The 16,403-nt window shown below is 34.3% G+C and overlaps 2 protein-coding genes across 5 annotated transcripts in view; one reads left to right on the top strand and one right to left on the bottom strand.

The window, feature by feature from the left end:
* Positions 1-16,403, bottom strand: part of LOC123880463 (E3 ubiquitin-protein ligase MYCBP2) — a 130,893-nt gene that overhangs the window by 82,153 nt on the left and 32,337 nt on the right. The window lies entirely within an intron of this gene.
* The window catches only part of LOC123880470, a 30,750-nt gene that overhangs the window by 11,126 nt on the left and 3,221 nt on the right, over positions 1-16,403 (top strand). Inside the window, exon 1 of one of the 4 annotated variants that reach the window (XM_045928609.1) lies at positions 16,261-16,366. The exons of 1 other annotated variant lie outside the window; for it this stretch is intronic. The gene's annotated coding sequence lies outside the window, so the exon portion shown is untranslated. Of the gene's footprint in view, positions 1-16,260; positions 16,402-16,403 lie in introns of those variants that run through there. 2 more of the 4 variants (XM_045928608.1, XM_045928610.1) reach the window with 2 other exon arrangements.

Genomic DNA, 16,403 nt, shown 5'->3' on the forward strand with positions numbered 1-16,403 from the left:
GAGTTCCCACGGGATTCCTAAAAACCCATCCGCTTAACCGATTGGTATGGGATTTGGTACCGAGGTAGCTTGCGTCCCTGTAATTGACATATGCAACTTTTTATCCCGTAAAATCAAACAGTTCCCACGGGATCTTTAAAAACCTAAATCCACTCGGACGAAGTCGTGGGCATCCTCTAGTTAACATTAATTATAAATACCTAATTAGTGATTTGCCTTTTTACTTTTGATATGAACATCGAAATTCGAAATACCTAAAATGTGGAATTCTAGGTTTTCACTGAATATTGGCCATTAAGATTAGGTTCCATCGATCATTGAATTTCTGTCAAAAGGCTTCTACGTTAGTAAGATACTCGGAAAAGCAAAATGATTTTCAATTTCCAAGTACTAACTCTATACTTAATAGCTCTTTTATATTACATCCTTTCATAGATATAATGCCCGCGACTTCTTCCACGTGGAGTTAGGTTGTTTAAATACCCTGATTTTTTTTTTCATTTTTTGGGATAAGAAGTATATGTAAGTAGGTATTATGGTGAGGTCCAGCAAATTTATGAAATCAGTGCAGCGGTTTAGGGACTGCTATAACATATCTATAAGCTTACATATTAACATAATAAAGAGGTAAAGTTTGTAAGTTTGTTTGTAGGAAGTAATCTCTGGAACTACTGAACGATTTTAACAATATTTTCACCAGTAGAAAGCTACATTATTCCTGAATGACATAGGCTGTATATTTTTAATAAAAGAAAAATTTCAAAAAAATTAGAGATACCTCTAGAGAGAAAATGTAATAAGCTACCCGTGCGAAGTTGGAGCGGGTCGCTAGTCACACTAATATTATAAAGGCGAAAGTTTGTATGTGTGTGTGTGTGTGTGTGTGTGTATGTTTGTTACTCCTTCACGCAAAAACTACTGGACGGATTTGGCTGAAATTTAGAATAGAGATAGATTATACCCTGGATTAGCACATAGGCTACTTTTTATCCCGGAAAATCAAAGAGTTCCCACGGGATTTTTAAAAAACCTTCATCCACGCGAACGAAGTCGCGGGCATCAGCTAGTTAAAAATAAAGATCGAACGTCTGTCTCTATTCTACCAACCTGCCTAAAGCTCACGACCTAATGTGACAGAGTAAAAGGGCTCTTATTTTATGTTTGAAAAACATTTATTTTTTACTTTGCAAAAGAGTGCGTCGTACAGCAGACAGAAATTTCTTTTTACTCGTAAGGACTTCGTAACATATTAGAAATATTTTATATTAGAAAAGACAGGATGCTTCCCTTTGATTCTGCTATGCTTTGAGTCTAAGGTAAAAGGTAAAGTAAAGTTAAAAGTAAAATATTATTAAACTAAATATTGAAGAAGGAAGAAATGGACTAAGAACCAGCGCGTGCCAGACGTTCGCTATTTTATAAAAACTGAAAGTTTTTTATTTAAGCAAGCGTACCTACTAATAATATGCCGCACCGTGTTTATTTTAAAATTTGAATATACATCTTTAGTATAACGGTAATGAATTTCATTAACTGTACTAACTTTTATTAAATAAAATGGCTATTATTATGTATATGAAACAGCCAGCCTCCTCGGTATCAACATCGAACGGAATACGGGTAAAATATTTCTCTAACACTACATTTCTCGCTAGGACTCCATGTGCAAATCACACTAATATTATAAAGGAGAAAGTTTGTATGTGTGTGTGTGTGTGTGTATGTTTGTTACTCCTTCACGCAAAAACTACTGGACGGATTGGGCTGAAATTTAGAATGGAGATAGATTATACCCTGGATTAGCACATAGACTACTTTTTATCCCGGAAAATCAAAGAGTTCCCACGGGAATTTTACAAAACCTACATCCGCGCGAACGAAGTCGCGGGCATCAGCTAGTTTAATATAATTTCTGCTGTCACTGATCTATACGATAAAATCTCGTGTACGGTATACGGGAAGAATATTGCCGTATGAACGTAGCCTTAGTGTCAAATGTAAAATAACCGGGTGTAGGTGGAAGGTGAAACCCAATTCAAACGTCATCGCGTCCCGTTGTCCACTATTGCGAGCTGTAAGTGGCGGAAGCGACCAGTTACAAGCTAACTCAATTACTTGATACTTTGTAGCTCAAAGCAAAGAATGTTTAATCCTATCACATTAAACGGATGCTTCTCAAAAATATTTATGAACTTTTTGGTCAATAACAAAAAATAAATAAAACCCAATTTGTAAGCTTGCAGGCATTTCTCAGAACTACTACTAGTTATCACTACCAGTGAAATTGTTATATCTGTATTCTGTAGTATAAGCTCTTTTCCTAGTATAACTACTAGTACCTACATAACTTTTTGTACTAGTAGCGAAACCTCATCAGCTGTCAATAAACAAGTGTAAATTAAAAATTTTCAACACCCCCGACAAATCATTTTCAAATAAATAATTATGTATATCTAGGCAACGTCCATCTTGACAGCTTGACATTTGTCAATTGACACTTGAATATTATGAACCTAAGGGTTATCGAACCTTCTTTTCTACAAGAAAACTAGAAAATAGCTGATAACTTTTAAACGGCTAAACCAATTTTTTTGGATTATACCTAAGAACACTCTCGATCAAGCCACCTTTCAAACAAAAAAAACTAAATTAAAATCGGTTCATTCGTTTAGGCGCTACGATGCCACAGAGAGATACACAGATACACAGACACACAGATACACAGATACACACGTCAAACTTATAACACCCCTCTTTTTGGGTCGGGGGTTAAAAAAAGTGAAAAAAATATCTTATCTAAACGTTCCGGTTATTAAAGTACTTAGGTAATGATGTAATGAGGAACTTAATTGGGTCGGTTTCAAAACTTCTGAAACTACATCTTTAACATGAATGAGAAAATTTACTCTCAATCCTCTTACCTATAAAATATTTTCCAAGAAACCAAGTTCCATTTAATAAGCAGAACTTTCTTTGTTTAGTTAGTCTTAGCTCTTAAGAGGATTGTTGCAGAAATCTAGTGCATTGTAATATTTGAAATATTATAATTAAATAAATATTAATATTTAAACTTTGACTTTGGCATATTTCTTGAAAAACGAAACCTTATTTTCAAGCACTACGAGTAAATGTTACGCAGATCAATCCTTTTGGCCGAGAACTTTATAAGTTAAAAGCGACCCGCCCCGGCTTCGGTCGGGTAGTTTATTACAGTTTTCGTCGGGATCTCTAATTTTTCTAAATAACATTTAGCCTATATCACTCAGCAATAATGTAGCTTTCTACTGTGAAAGAATTTTCTAGAGCGGTCCAGTAGTTCCAGAGATTATTTCCTACAAACAAACTTAAAAACTTTACCTCTTTATAATATTAGTATAGATTAAATGGACCAATACATAAATCTACTAAATATATAAAAGGAAAAAGTAACTGACGACTGACTGATCTATCAACATCCAGCTTAACAGAGCTCTCTCCGTCACTTACTCCATACAATCGTAGTTCCCATTTCATTTGAATATTAAGCAACCAAAGTCCATGAAATTTTGCAGACATAGTCTAGAAACTAATATCTGTGTCTGTGGTGTTTTAGATTTTTCTAAAAATATGTAGTTTTAAAATTACAGGGGCTCAAAGATTTGTATTTTTCTTTAAAAAAAGGCCCAACTTTGTGCTCGTTTTTCTAGACAACGAAGCAATTTAATGAAATTTGGAAAAACCACAGACCTAGAAAATTTAATGAATATTATGTAGTAAAAAAATTATCGTTATATATTTTATATTGTTATAATTATGTGGGAACTACGAAAACCAGAAATTACACCCAGAAATCTTGAAAATTTCGTGCTGTCTCGATTTGTGCAAGCGGGGTGGTGAAGTGCGGGGGACGACACGTGAAACTGACAGAAACTGAAAGTCTAAACACACGGGCCACATTTAGACTGCACCCAACTCCAAACTTGTCGATAGGTCTAACTAAATACACTGGTACATTTCAACTTGCGTTAGACGTATGCGATACCTACTCAGACGCTGCCTGTAGATAAAAATATGTCTCATGTTTGCTGGCAATAGCGCATGCATCAAACCCTGCAAGTTGCACCTATTCCTCACGCAATACGCAATTCCTCACGCAATACGCACAGCTTTAATATTATAATTTTTGACAATGTATACTATATGTAATGCCATATCACAGGTCACTCTCTGATTTATTGCTAACAATTTACTTCCAAATGCAAAGAAATCTAAGTGTGTTGAATTCACACTGCCCAATACCAGGACCTTAAATGACATAAATTCATTGATAAATAATCATATGTTGAAAATAAAGGAGAACCCCGTGTTTCTCGGTATAATGTTAGATGCAAAGCTTCTATGGAACACCCACATATCAACACTTGATGGTAAACTCAGCTCTGCTGCTTACACTGTTAGAAAAATTCGACAGGTACTGACGTGGAAACTGCAAAAATTGTATATTTTGCTTATTTTCACTGTATTATATCTTACGGACTCTTGCTATGAGATAAAGCGGTAGATATTGAGAAAAAAATGTATTACAGAAAAGGACAGGACGTGCAATTTATAATTTAAAACCGCGCGCTGCCATACAATAAAAATATAAGGAAATAAGTACCTTATCTATTATCTTATAGTAGCTTCTAAATATATTTACAACTAGCTAATGCCCGCAGCTTCGCTCGCGTGGATTTAGGTTTTTAAAAATCCCGATCCTTTTATTTCCCAGAACAAAAGTTGCCTCTCCGTAATAGCCCGTCCCCGGGATGCAACTTGTTTCTGTATCACGTAAGAATATTTAAACGGATGATCCTTTTCAAATCCCGAGGGATCACCAGGATTTAGGAATGCAATTTCTTACAGCATCAGGGTTGAGGTCAACGACAAAGTGTTTACTTGGTATAGATACCTTCAATATCAATTAATAATCGACACTTTTTAAATCCCATTAGCTTTAGTAGTCAGGTCCCCTGCAACATCAGGGTTGAGGAGTTGGAATCCAAATTTTTTATTGAACAATGTCGCAAACTTTCTTTATCGATTAAAAAAACTACCCAAAATTACGCAGTTAGGTTACCTGCCAAATTTCATGGTTTTGAGTCAACGGGAAGTACCCTAGAGGTTTTCTTGACACACACGACAGACAGAGAGATAGACAACAAAGTGATCCTATAAGAGTTCCGTTTTTCATTTTGAGGTACGAAACCCTAGAAAACGTAGGATCGGCATTCCGAACCAGTGGTAAATTTTTCTGACCATCCAAAAACACTTTGAAGTTTACCTAAAAGTTTACAGGAATAAAAATTTATCATTGTATTCCATTCCATTTCATTCTATTCCATTCTGTTCAAAGATAAATAGATAATAAAAATATTTGTCACCGAAACAATAATTTACGATACATCGACCAATATCAATTTTACTGATGACAATCTGACTATTACCAAAGTGAACGACTACTATAATATCTATTATATACGACTAACATAATATGTATTATAAATTGTGTGCCGTTTGCATTCTCACTAGGTTCTCATTAAGTTTGTTTTATTTGGTTAAACTTTCTGGCATTTATATTGTTATGACGTTTAATTGGCAAACAGTCTGTTTATTGGCTGAAACTCAAAAATTCAGCCAATCACAACAAAGAAAATATTGTAATAATGATTGATGCAGCTTTCTGTAATTGAAAACAAAATATTTGACATTAACTTGAATGTGACAGTGTTTTCCGAATAGGGTTGCCAGAGGCCCCGTATTTTACTGGTTACCCCGTATTTCAGGATAGAGAAACCGGTAATTATGAAAATAAAATACGGGGCAAATAAAACTAAATATTTTTAGGGTTCCGTAACTCAAAAGCAAAAAGAACTCTTATAGGATCACTTCGTTGTCTATCAGTCTGTCTGTCTTTCCGTCTGTCCGTCTGGCCATCTGTCCTTCTATCCGTCTGTCATGTGTTCATGAACAAATATTAGTATTTTCAATTTTCAAAGTAAGATAACTACATATATCAAGTGGGTTATCATATGAAAGGGCTTTACCTGTTCATTCTAAAACAGATTTTTATTTATTTTTATGCATAATTTTTTTAATGCATAACAGTTTTTGATTTCTCGTGTAAAATGTCGAAAAAAATACCCGAATCGGAACCCTCGGTGCGTGAGTCTGACTCGCACTTGGCTGGCGAAACCGAACACTGACGTTATGTCCAGTAGAAAGAATATTTTCCTTTTGCGGCAATGCGTAGCCGAAACCCACTCGATATTGATCATGGTCGTAGTCAAGGCGGCGGGGCTTGGTTTGAGGATGTTAGCCTTTTTTTATACAAGTTAGCCCGTGACTTTAATCTTTTCTAGTGGTAAGTGATGATGCAGTTTAATTTTTTGGCCGTTAGGGCCATACTAACCATATAACTAGCCATGACCGAAGCCTCCCACCAGACCAGAAATTTAGAAATGGCGACTGCGCCTGGGAAGCCGTCAAAAACCTAAGCCTAAAATAATACTTACACTATTTCTTGCACTTGCTTACCAATTTTTTTTTGGAAATATATCCAACATTTCGCGCTCACTTCACTCGCGCTTTGAATTTGTATTACTTGGTGTAAGCCCCACAATTTCGTTTGCATGAATTTAGAGTTTTAAAAATTCCGTGGGGGATTTTCCGGACTAAAAAGCTTATGTCTGGGATGCAAGTTACCTCTGAATAGTAAGTACCAAAATTTTGGTAAAGAAGATGGGCCGTGAAAGGGTAACAAATAGATAGGCAAATAGATATACTGTCGTATTCGTAATATTAGTATGGATAGGGAGCTTTAAAAATAAAATCTTGCCATGGCTAAACTCGTTTCCCTTTCACTTTAATTCTTTCTGTATTGAACCAAAAACACTTACGCTCACTGCGCTCGCGCTTTTTTATTGTTGTATTTTATCTCACTGTCAAATTGAAAGGCGAAATTCCACTAACCAGGTAATTAGCCCATAAAGTTGAGCGAATGTTTTTTTCCTCATGACATGATTCAGTTCCGGCCCTGATAAAACCTCTCCCGAAATCGATTCCTGGCTACGGCCATAGTATTGATACTGTGAAGGTGGAATTACAAATTAAATGTAATTTTAAGTTAAAATGAAAAGATTGTATGCATGAAATGTATAACATTTTGCTTTACAAAACTAAGAGTTTTTAAAAGCTATTTAAATAAATAAATCTTTTATTTAAAACCACATTGCAAACACAGTTCACCAATCAAGACACGGCAACATACAGAGAAAAAATACAAAACTTACAAATAAACTGAAATATCTAAATAGGCTTTCCATGCATTTCAGAGAGAACCACCGCCTGTTTCTTCAAATACTTCAAATTTTCAAATTTCTTCAAATCTAAACCCCGTATTTTTGATGGTGGTAGCCTGTAAATCAAAAAGAGGCAGGTGGCAACCCTAGACTAGACCTAGACAGAATGAAAAATTGTTTTCATTACTCGGTATGCCTACTGCCATAGTGTGACAGAAAGTGTGACGGTAGTTGTGACCTCTGATTGGCCGACTCTCTTTCACTATTTGCTAAAATTGAAGATTGCAACAACAATATTTTCTTTTATGTAATCGAAAACAGAACACGGACGTCAAACAGGTTGACTAATTGCAATCATTTCTGACCGGCTAACATTGTTCCGCTAGTGGCTCAAACTCATTGTCGCAGCAAGAACATGGTAAATTCAGCCAATCACAGCAATTTGAATTGGATATCACAAATATACCGATCTAGGAACCGAGAATGCACGAACCAGGGCAGATAGAGATGAGAACAATAATATCATACGTAGGAAATCGACGGGGGATCGTTGACAATGATCCTCTTAAACTGCTGAACGGATCAGGCTGAAATGTGGCATGCGTTATGACTAAGACATCTGCTAAGATGGAGATCATCTGCTAAAAGGATTTTTGGAAATTCAACACCTAAGAGGGTAAAAGGGTAGGGTTTAAAATTTTGTGTAGTCAAAGCGGACAAAGTCGCGGGCATAAGCTAGTATTATATACAAACGAGTAGGTAGGTAGGCATTTAAAGCAAGTGCTTATTAAAACTGTTAAACGTACGAGTATTCTCAGAATAATGCGACTTATGAGTGAATCAAAGTTGATTTGCTTTATGAACTTATTTCATTAGGTCTAAACGAGGGTCAAAGCAACAGAAGAAACTGGAAAAAAGAACCAGTTAGGTATACAGTTTATTTCTGAATACTTTTGTTTAGCTTAATAGTGCAGAGCGCTTCAAGTGGAACTAATTGCAACAAAAATAGTTCTTGTAGTCCAAATCAAGTTAAATAATAAGCTGCTAAGCAACATATCATTAACAATATATTAAATCCGTACTGTTACACAAAATGGGTTTTTATATGCCTTTTTGTCTGCTTTAGTCTCTTTACAGATAACTAGGGTCTAAAGTTGATTCTCGGATGGAACCAAAAATAGTTAGATATAACAAATTTTCAGTTCTAGCCAATAGTTAAGAAGTTGGCACTGTTACACCACCGTCCTCGAAAAGGATTGGTCGTGTAGAATTGCCATCCCATCGGGCAATGTGAATGAGGGAATATAGAATGCACCTGCATTTGCGCTAGACCTTGCAAGATATAACAGTCAATACAGCATATAGTATAATTTTTCAAGTAATATTTTCACACAGGATTTGAAATTAATCCAAGATAATTCAACAATGTAGTTCAACGGAGAGTGACTTCAGAGAGAGTTAATCAGAAACATGAAAATGAAGCAATTAGAGTCCTTAGTATACAGTACTTTCAATATTTTAAGCCATTTTTGAGAAAAAGAACCTTAACTCTTGACACATGCACAGACGGACAATAAAGTGTTCCACTATGAGATACGGAACTTTTCTGTATATTATGTTTAATTGTATCAATTACCCACGATTCTGTTAAAATGAAGCAGATACAAATAACGTGTCATCGCCGTAGGCATAGAGTAAATAATGTCGAAATAGGAGTTTGTTTGTGGTACTGTAAATAGATCTATTCACCTGCCTGTTCCGATACAAGCTAAGGTTTAATGCAATGCCGTTTTAATTACAACTATTTGTGGTCTAACTTAAGAGGCAAAACGCTCAAATTGAAATCTAATTCCACTACTACATGAATAGTATCACATTTTAGTAAATAATATTTAAATGAAAATTTAGTACTCTCTAAAGCTCATTTCAGACTACGGAATATAATATATATTACAGTCCAGTCAAAAAAGACATTCAAGGATACAATAATTCGCATAGAGGTAAAAATGGGTACGATTGTTGGGAATACCGATAAGTATGAACTGTGAAAAGTCCCAATCGATCTCACATTTGCAAAAAATATATATTGAAGGTCAAAGTTCTGTCTGTCTATACTAGTTTTCCATGGCTCATTTATTAAACAGTTTTTGACGAAATTTAGTACAGCTTGCATCACAGTATCCTTTCGTGCACTTTTTGTCCCGGAAAATCAAAGATTTTCACGGATTTTTTAAAACGTTTCTAAAATGCCGAGGCCACGTTTTTGAAACTTCTAAATTCTCCTATTTGCCAGTGAGCACTGACACACTGCATATCGAAGTGACTGACTGACACACCAACGTACAATTATAGCTTAAACCACTATACAGAAATTGAAACTTTGTATATTGATAGATTTAAAAAAAAATCAAAATTCAAAATGTTTTTATTCAATGAAACTTTTACAAGTGCTTTTGATTCGTCAAAAAAATCTACCAGAACCAGCAAGAAATTCGGCGGTTGCTCTTTTCAAGTACATATTCAATTTATATTTTCATCATTACTAACTTAGTATAATACTTTCTCAAAACGTTAAGATAGGTACGATTTTTGAAATTTCAGCCGAGCGAAGTTCGAGGGAGTCAACTAATTGTTAAATAAGTCATAGTGAAATAATTTCTAAAAATTGTAGTTTAAAAATAATAACGAGCTTCTTCTTCTTCTCTCTGGGCTGGTTTCCGCACTTAAACGTTTCCGTCTGTTGTGCGTGAACGAGCTTATAGGTAATATTAGTAACGAGCTTACTAATATTACCTATAACGTACGAGTACTCTTTAGAACAAAATTATTCAAGGAAAACATCAATATCATCTAAGAATTTATAATAGCAGATGAATAGCAGATAAAATCTCGATCTCACCTAAGTAGATGACGTAATTCTCGATAACGTCACTTTTTGATATAACGAAACCTTGAATATAGTGCTAATGGAGAAGCTATAAAATTTTAATAAAACACACATTTTTTAAACTTATATTAAAACGTTTTGAGATCTCAACTCTCAAGTCATTGAGTCATTAAGAGGGGTCTCTCCGTCACTCGCTTCATACAAACGTAGTTCCAATTTCATTTGAATATTAAGTAACCAAAGTCCATGAAATTTTGCAGACATATTCTAGAAACTAATATCTATGTCTGTGGTTTTCCAGATTTCTGTTAAAATATTCGGTTTCAAAGTTACGCGGTCTTAAAAATTTACATACAAATCTTTGAGCCCCTGTAATTTTAAAACTACATATTTTTAGAAAAATCTAAAACACCACAGACACAGATATTAGTTTCTAGAATATGTCTGCAAAATTTCTTGGACTTTGGTTGCTTAATATTCAAATGAAATTGGAACTACGATTGTATGAAGCGAGTGACGGAGAGAGCCCTGTTAAGCCTAATCTCTACAAATATAAAAAATTACACATTATTAATTTTGTTCAATGACAAGTTAGCCACTGACAGCGACCTCACGATAGTAATGACGATGCAGTCTAAGATAGAAAGGGCTTTAGAAGGGATATTGCAATTTTAGTTAAACTCCAAACCATCTAATTTCATCGCTTCTAAATCTCTTGGTGGTACACCTTTGAAACTTTGTTGGTAGGGCGGTGGAAATTAGCCGAAAAATCAAGACTAGGCTAGACCAGAAACAATTTAAAAATTTCTAAACTAAAGAGTGATTGCATTTTTTTAAATAATAAATAAGGATGTTAATGAATTTTAAATTAACAACTTTTCAAATTTTTGTGCTACTCTTCAAATGTAAATACTATTAGCAAGACTGGCTTAAAGTCATGAGGTTTGCAGGGGTAGCGCTTCCAACAGTGTTAAATTAAAATAAGTTTATGCGCCATAGACGGTTTTATGTTTCAAGTTCATGGTAACAATACAATCGCATCAACTTCAACACTTAGGTGCTCGTAATTCCTACCTATCGGATATCGTCAACCGAGAAATAATGTCGCGATAACAATTTTCTAGAAACAATAATAACAAAGACGCTTTATACTAAGTTGGTATAAACAAAGTAGGGTATAGTTTATCAAATATTCGTTGCCTGAGTAAATTATAGGTTTACATTATTTCTATTTAGACATAAGTTAACCTCAATTTCATGTAAAGTTTCTTATATTAATTTATCACTTCAAAATTAATTATTTTTGTGAGAAAAAATTATGTAGAAACAAGTGCAACAACAAATTTTAATTCATAATCAAATAGATAGAGAAAGACTTTTATTTAAATAAATATGTTGGTATATTGTACTTTGATATAAAATTTCGTGGAAACTATACTATGTACTTATCTATACTAATATTATAAAGAGGAAACCTTTGTATTTTTGTATTTTTGTATGTTTGTATTGAATAGGCTCAAAAACTACTGGACCGATTTCAAAATATCTTTTACCATTACTTAGAGGGATTCTTCCGAATCCGTATAGGCTATATTTTATCCCGGAAAATAGATAGGATTTTTCATGGTAGTGAAAATTGTGGAGTAAGGCGTCGAAAAAACTGCCGTACGTTAACGATTCTCGCGAACGCTGCCTAAATGGTTAGAGATGTATGATTGACTTCCATAGAAAAGTTGTAGAACTCAATAATGCCTACAAAAAAGTCCGCAATAGTATAAACCAAACATTTATATTTTAGCCATTATAACCACTTTTCCATAGAATAAAAGTAATTAAAATTATTAGCCTATGTTTATTGATCATATTATAGTCAAATACTAATCCTTATCCAAATAAACTATTTATTGAGCAAGATTGTTTCAATAGCTATAAATTACTTTTTATTTTATTCCAATCGGACGATCCATTCAAAAGATATTACGAATTTAAAATTGTAATTGGTATTAAAATGAATGATGGTGTCGCATGACTCGCACGGCGAAACCGCAGGGGAGGGGGGTGCACATCTATGAAGCAGGTTATTTGTAAAATCGGTACATAAGCCGTGGACTTTAACTATGTTATTTTACGATAAATTATAACTTTGACTTGCACCCGTGCGAAGCCGGGGCGGGCCGCTTGTACTAGAATAAAGTTAGCAGGAGCTCTGAAGGTCATTATATTTAGAGCATTTGGACATGGTGATACCAGAGCTTTTATACTAACACTCTCATGCGAATAGATACGTGTTGTGCCTAATGCAGGCAGAGTCAATCTAAAATCACCATCATTTCTGCTGTGCAGAGTGTACCGAATCGCAAGTTGAAAAAAATTGAGAAAATTCTCTATCGCTTTAAAAAAGCAAAATATATTATTAGTAAAACTAATTAAAATAGCCATACGAAAATATTTGTAATTGTAATATTGGAAAGAAAATTCGATTTTTATTTGAAACTATAAAAAAATTACTTTGAGGTTTCAATATAGTGCTTTTTGAATTGAAATTTAATGAAATTTAAATTTTACAGTCATGAAGTAGCATTTGGATACTACTTGACGATATCAAAAAATCTGAAAACCGCTTCAAATATCTAGACTTTTTAGTTTTGATCGCAAACGGTTAGTAATTTTACTGTGTTTTGTTTATTGAGTGAATATTTATTTTAATCCCACTTATAATTTTACAAATCTAAATAAATATGATACACTACTCGATGACAACTTAACCAATTTATTGATGACTAGCCGATGCCCGCGACTTCGCCCGCGTGGATTTAGGTTTTTCGAAATCCCGTGGGAACTCTTTGATTTTCCGGGATAAAAAGTAGCCTATGTGCTAATCCAGGATATTATCCATCTCCATTCCAAATTTCAGCCAAATCCGTTCAGTAGTTTTTGCGTGAAGGAGTAACAAACATACACACACACACACACACGCACACACACACACATACAAACTTTCGCTTTTATAATATTAGTGTGATTGATTTGGTCTCGTTGACCAGCTCTACGAGTAATTGAATTTAATATATCTAGAGAACAGCTTCTAATGATGGAGCTCTGTTCCATCAAGGTCTGATGACGTAGTCAGGAAGATGGTCGGTTACGGATATTAAATTTATCAAACGAAGAACTATTGTCAAGGTTGATATCTATTTAAATTTACATTACATATCAATTTTACGTCCTAGGCAAACGCGATGGCTGTGAAAATACTTCTACGAAGAGTTATGGAACTGGAACTTATATGAGGCAAGCTGAAATTTCAAATGGGTATTCTGTGTATTTCAATTTGATCAACCTTTTATAACTCCGATTTCTTTGTAGTATATGTTAATAAAAGCATGCCTCAGTTGAAACATTTTGCTCAATTAGTCAATTTCAAAGCAAAGCAATTAAATTTTATTCATATTTCATTATAGCTTTTTTTAATTGAGTGTGGTCATCAATTTAAATTACAGGTATATGACAATTCGTTAAAATGGCTCAGTTAATAATTTGATCTTAATTATGAGTTATTTGCAAGTTAATTAACTACAGGTTATTTAAAGGTTTTACGAAAAGCTGAAGAGTATAAACGGTCACTTTGCTATAGCATTTGCGGACTACGAGAAAGCTTTCGATTCGGTGGAAAACATTTCTAAAAATTTATGAAAATTGGACTTCATTTACGGGGAGAAAAATGTTATCGCTTTTTGTATGAAATTTTTACAACTAGGCGATTCTCTTAAATATCAAATAGAAGTACCTATTCTGCAATTAGGGTTTGGTGAAATTACGATGGAGCACGCACGGCCTCCAGCGGATTTAATTTTAGAGGGTGGCCCGACTAGTCGGGCGGACGCGTGGCGTAAATGGTACAAACAGTTGTGTTTTTGATGGCTTCGAAAGAGGTACAGGCGAGTCCCCTTATAAATCTAATTGATGGATCGGATGGCTTCGATAGGTATATACTAATGCAATTAACTATGGTAGATATATTATACATTTTGAAAGCCAAATAAATCAGATGGAACCGCGAGAACTTTTTAATTTACTAAAAATCAACACTAGACACGTCAGAATAACAACGTAAAGTGATAAAAAAATTCGTAATACTGCATGTATTTGAAGTAAAATATATATTGGTGGTATGTGATTTAAGCATTAATATTAAACATATTTTAATAATTTATCATTTTAACATAACGGTGTTCTCCGTTAACACTGACGCTTAATTTATTTTACCGTTAAATTTTGTGTTCGCTGACTGGAACTTTTTACCTACCTACTTGTTATAAATTCTTTTATAAGGCATTCTATCATGGTGTCCGCTATCCACATTTCAGATTTTCATCCAAACTTTTATTATTTCAAAACGGACTCTACATCGATCTCTCAGCAAAATATATGAGCATTATATATTTTTATATACATTATGATGAAATTCATGGAGCACCATCCTAAAATTTTCATTTTAACTACAAAGATACTCTGACTACAAAGATATGCTATTAAATACAAAATATAAATATTTATTTACATTTCACACACGTTTTTTGAATATGAGTCACTTTTGGACACAGCAAAAAATACTCGTACCTGCCTACGTTCCATAAATCGATGAGTCAAATTTTTTAAGAGACTTTAATTTTTAATACTAAACCTACTTTCAATGTTCGACTTACTTTCACGATAGGTACCGTTCGCCGAAAATTAAGAAAATATACTGCGCACAGACGTGTGTGTATCCAGAAATATAATTACATCGGAACGAACCATTCATGTCCAGACAGTAAAAATAAATCATATACCAATTTCACGGGCAAAGCAATCTCCATTGCAAACATAAATCCAATAATACCTATCTTTAAAACTGAAGTAGCGGCGCGGCAAGTCGTAATTAGCATAGCCAGAAGACGCGTCAAGAGTGTTGTTGTCTTATTAAAACACATTCTTGCGTTATACATAAATATCAAGCCCGTAATCTTGAAGGGTGCGGCCGGAGGTGAAGGAATGTCAATGTTAGTTTGGTATAAAATGTGAAATAAATAACTAAACAAATAGTCCGGTGCGCTAATTTTGTAGTTTTTACCTAGTTATACGTTATTAATTTTTAAAATTGAATAAAATTATTGAATTTATCAAAAACTAGCTGATGCCCGCGACTTCGTTCGCGTGGATGTAGGTTTTTCAAAAATCCCGTGGGAACTCTTTGATTTTCCGGGATAAAAAGTAGCCTATGTGCTAATTCCGGGTATAATCTATCTTCACTCTAAATTTTAGCCCAATCCGTCCAGCAGTTTTTGCGTGAAGGAGTAACAAACATACACACACACACACATACACATAAATTTTCGCCTTTATAATATTAGTGTGATAGTGTGATGTGATAGAATATTTTCACATAAAGGGGACACGATAGAAACTTAAGATTTCACATCTAGGTTGTCTCTATAACATAGATTTTAGGAAACTTTACCCAAGCGAAGCCGAGGCGAGTCAGCTGGTTTGATAAGATGAGAGATGACATTCACTGCTCTTATATAAATAGGCATAAGACTATAGGGATCAAACAAACTAGCTTATTAAATATACAAATTTCAAAACCTTTGTTTTACGCCCTTAGGGAATGAATTTAAAAAAAATCCTTTCTTAGCGATGTACACGTCATAATAAGCGCGATCCGTCCGATAGTTTGAACTGTGCCTTGATAGATCAGTCAGTCAGTCAGTAAGCTTTTCCTTTTATATTATAACTTTGACTTTTATAACTTTACAGAGTCCTATTTCACAAACTCTATCCAGTATCTCTTGACGCAATGTTTGAGAAATATATTTAAATAGTGTGTATTCCAATATCTACATCTCTAGCCGAAACCTGAAAGAGGAATGTTCGTTTAGTACCCAAATTCATCGACTATATCAATACGGTATCCTTGCTAAAATCACATACTCGCCTCATTCAAGTGATTCGTGGCCACCTAGCCTATCTGACACAGCTATCTGATAACGCGACTGATAAAGATATACCTATCTGACTCACAAACGTACATTACTCTTTCAGTGTCACACGTCTCGCAATATTTCTTTGTGCTCATCATTATAGTTCAGAGAAAAACACCTAGCAAAATAAGCTGTAAGTGATCTCGTTTCGGTTTAAACAATAAAGTGATGTGT

This window comes from Maniola jurtina, chromosome Z (assembly GCF_905333055.1).
Source record: "Maniola jurtina chromosome Z, ilManJurt1.1, whole genome shotgun sequence".
In the NCBI taxonomy this organism is placed as follows: Eukaryota; Metazoa; Arthropoda; class Insecta; order Lepidoptera; family Nymphalidae; genus Maniola; species Maniola jurtina.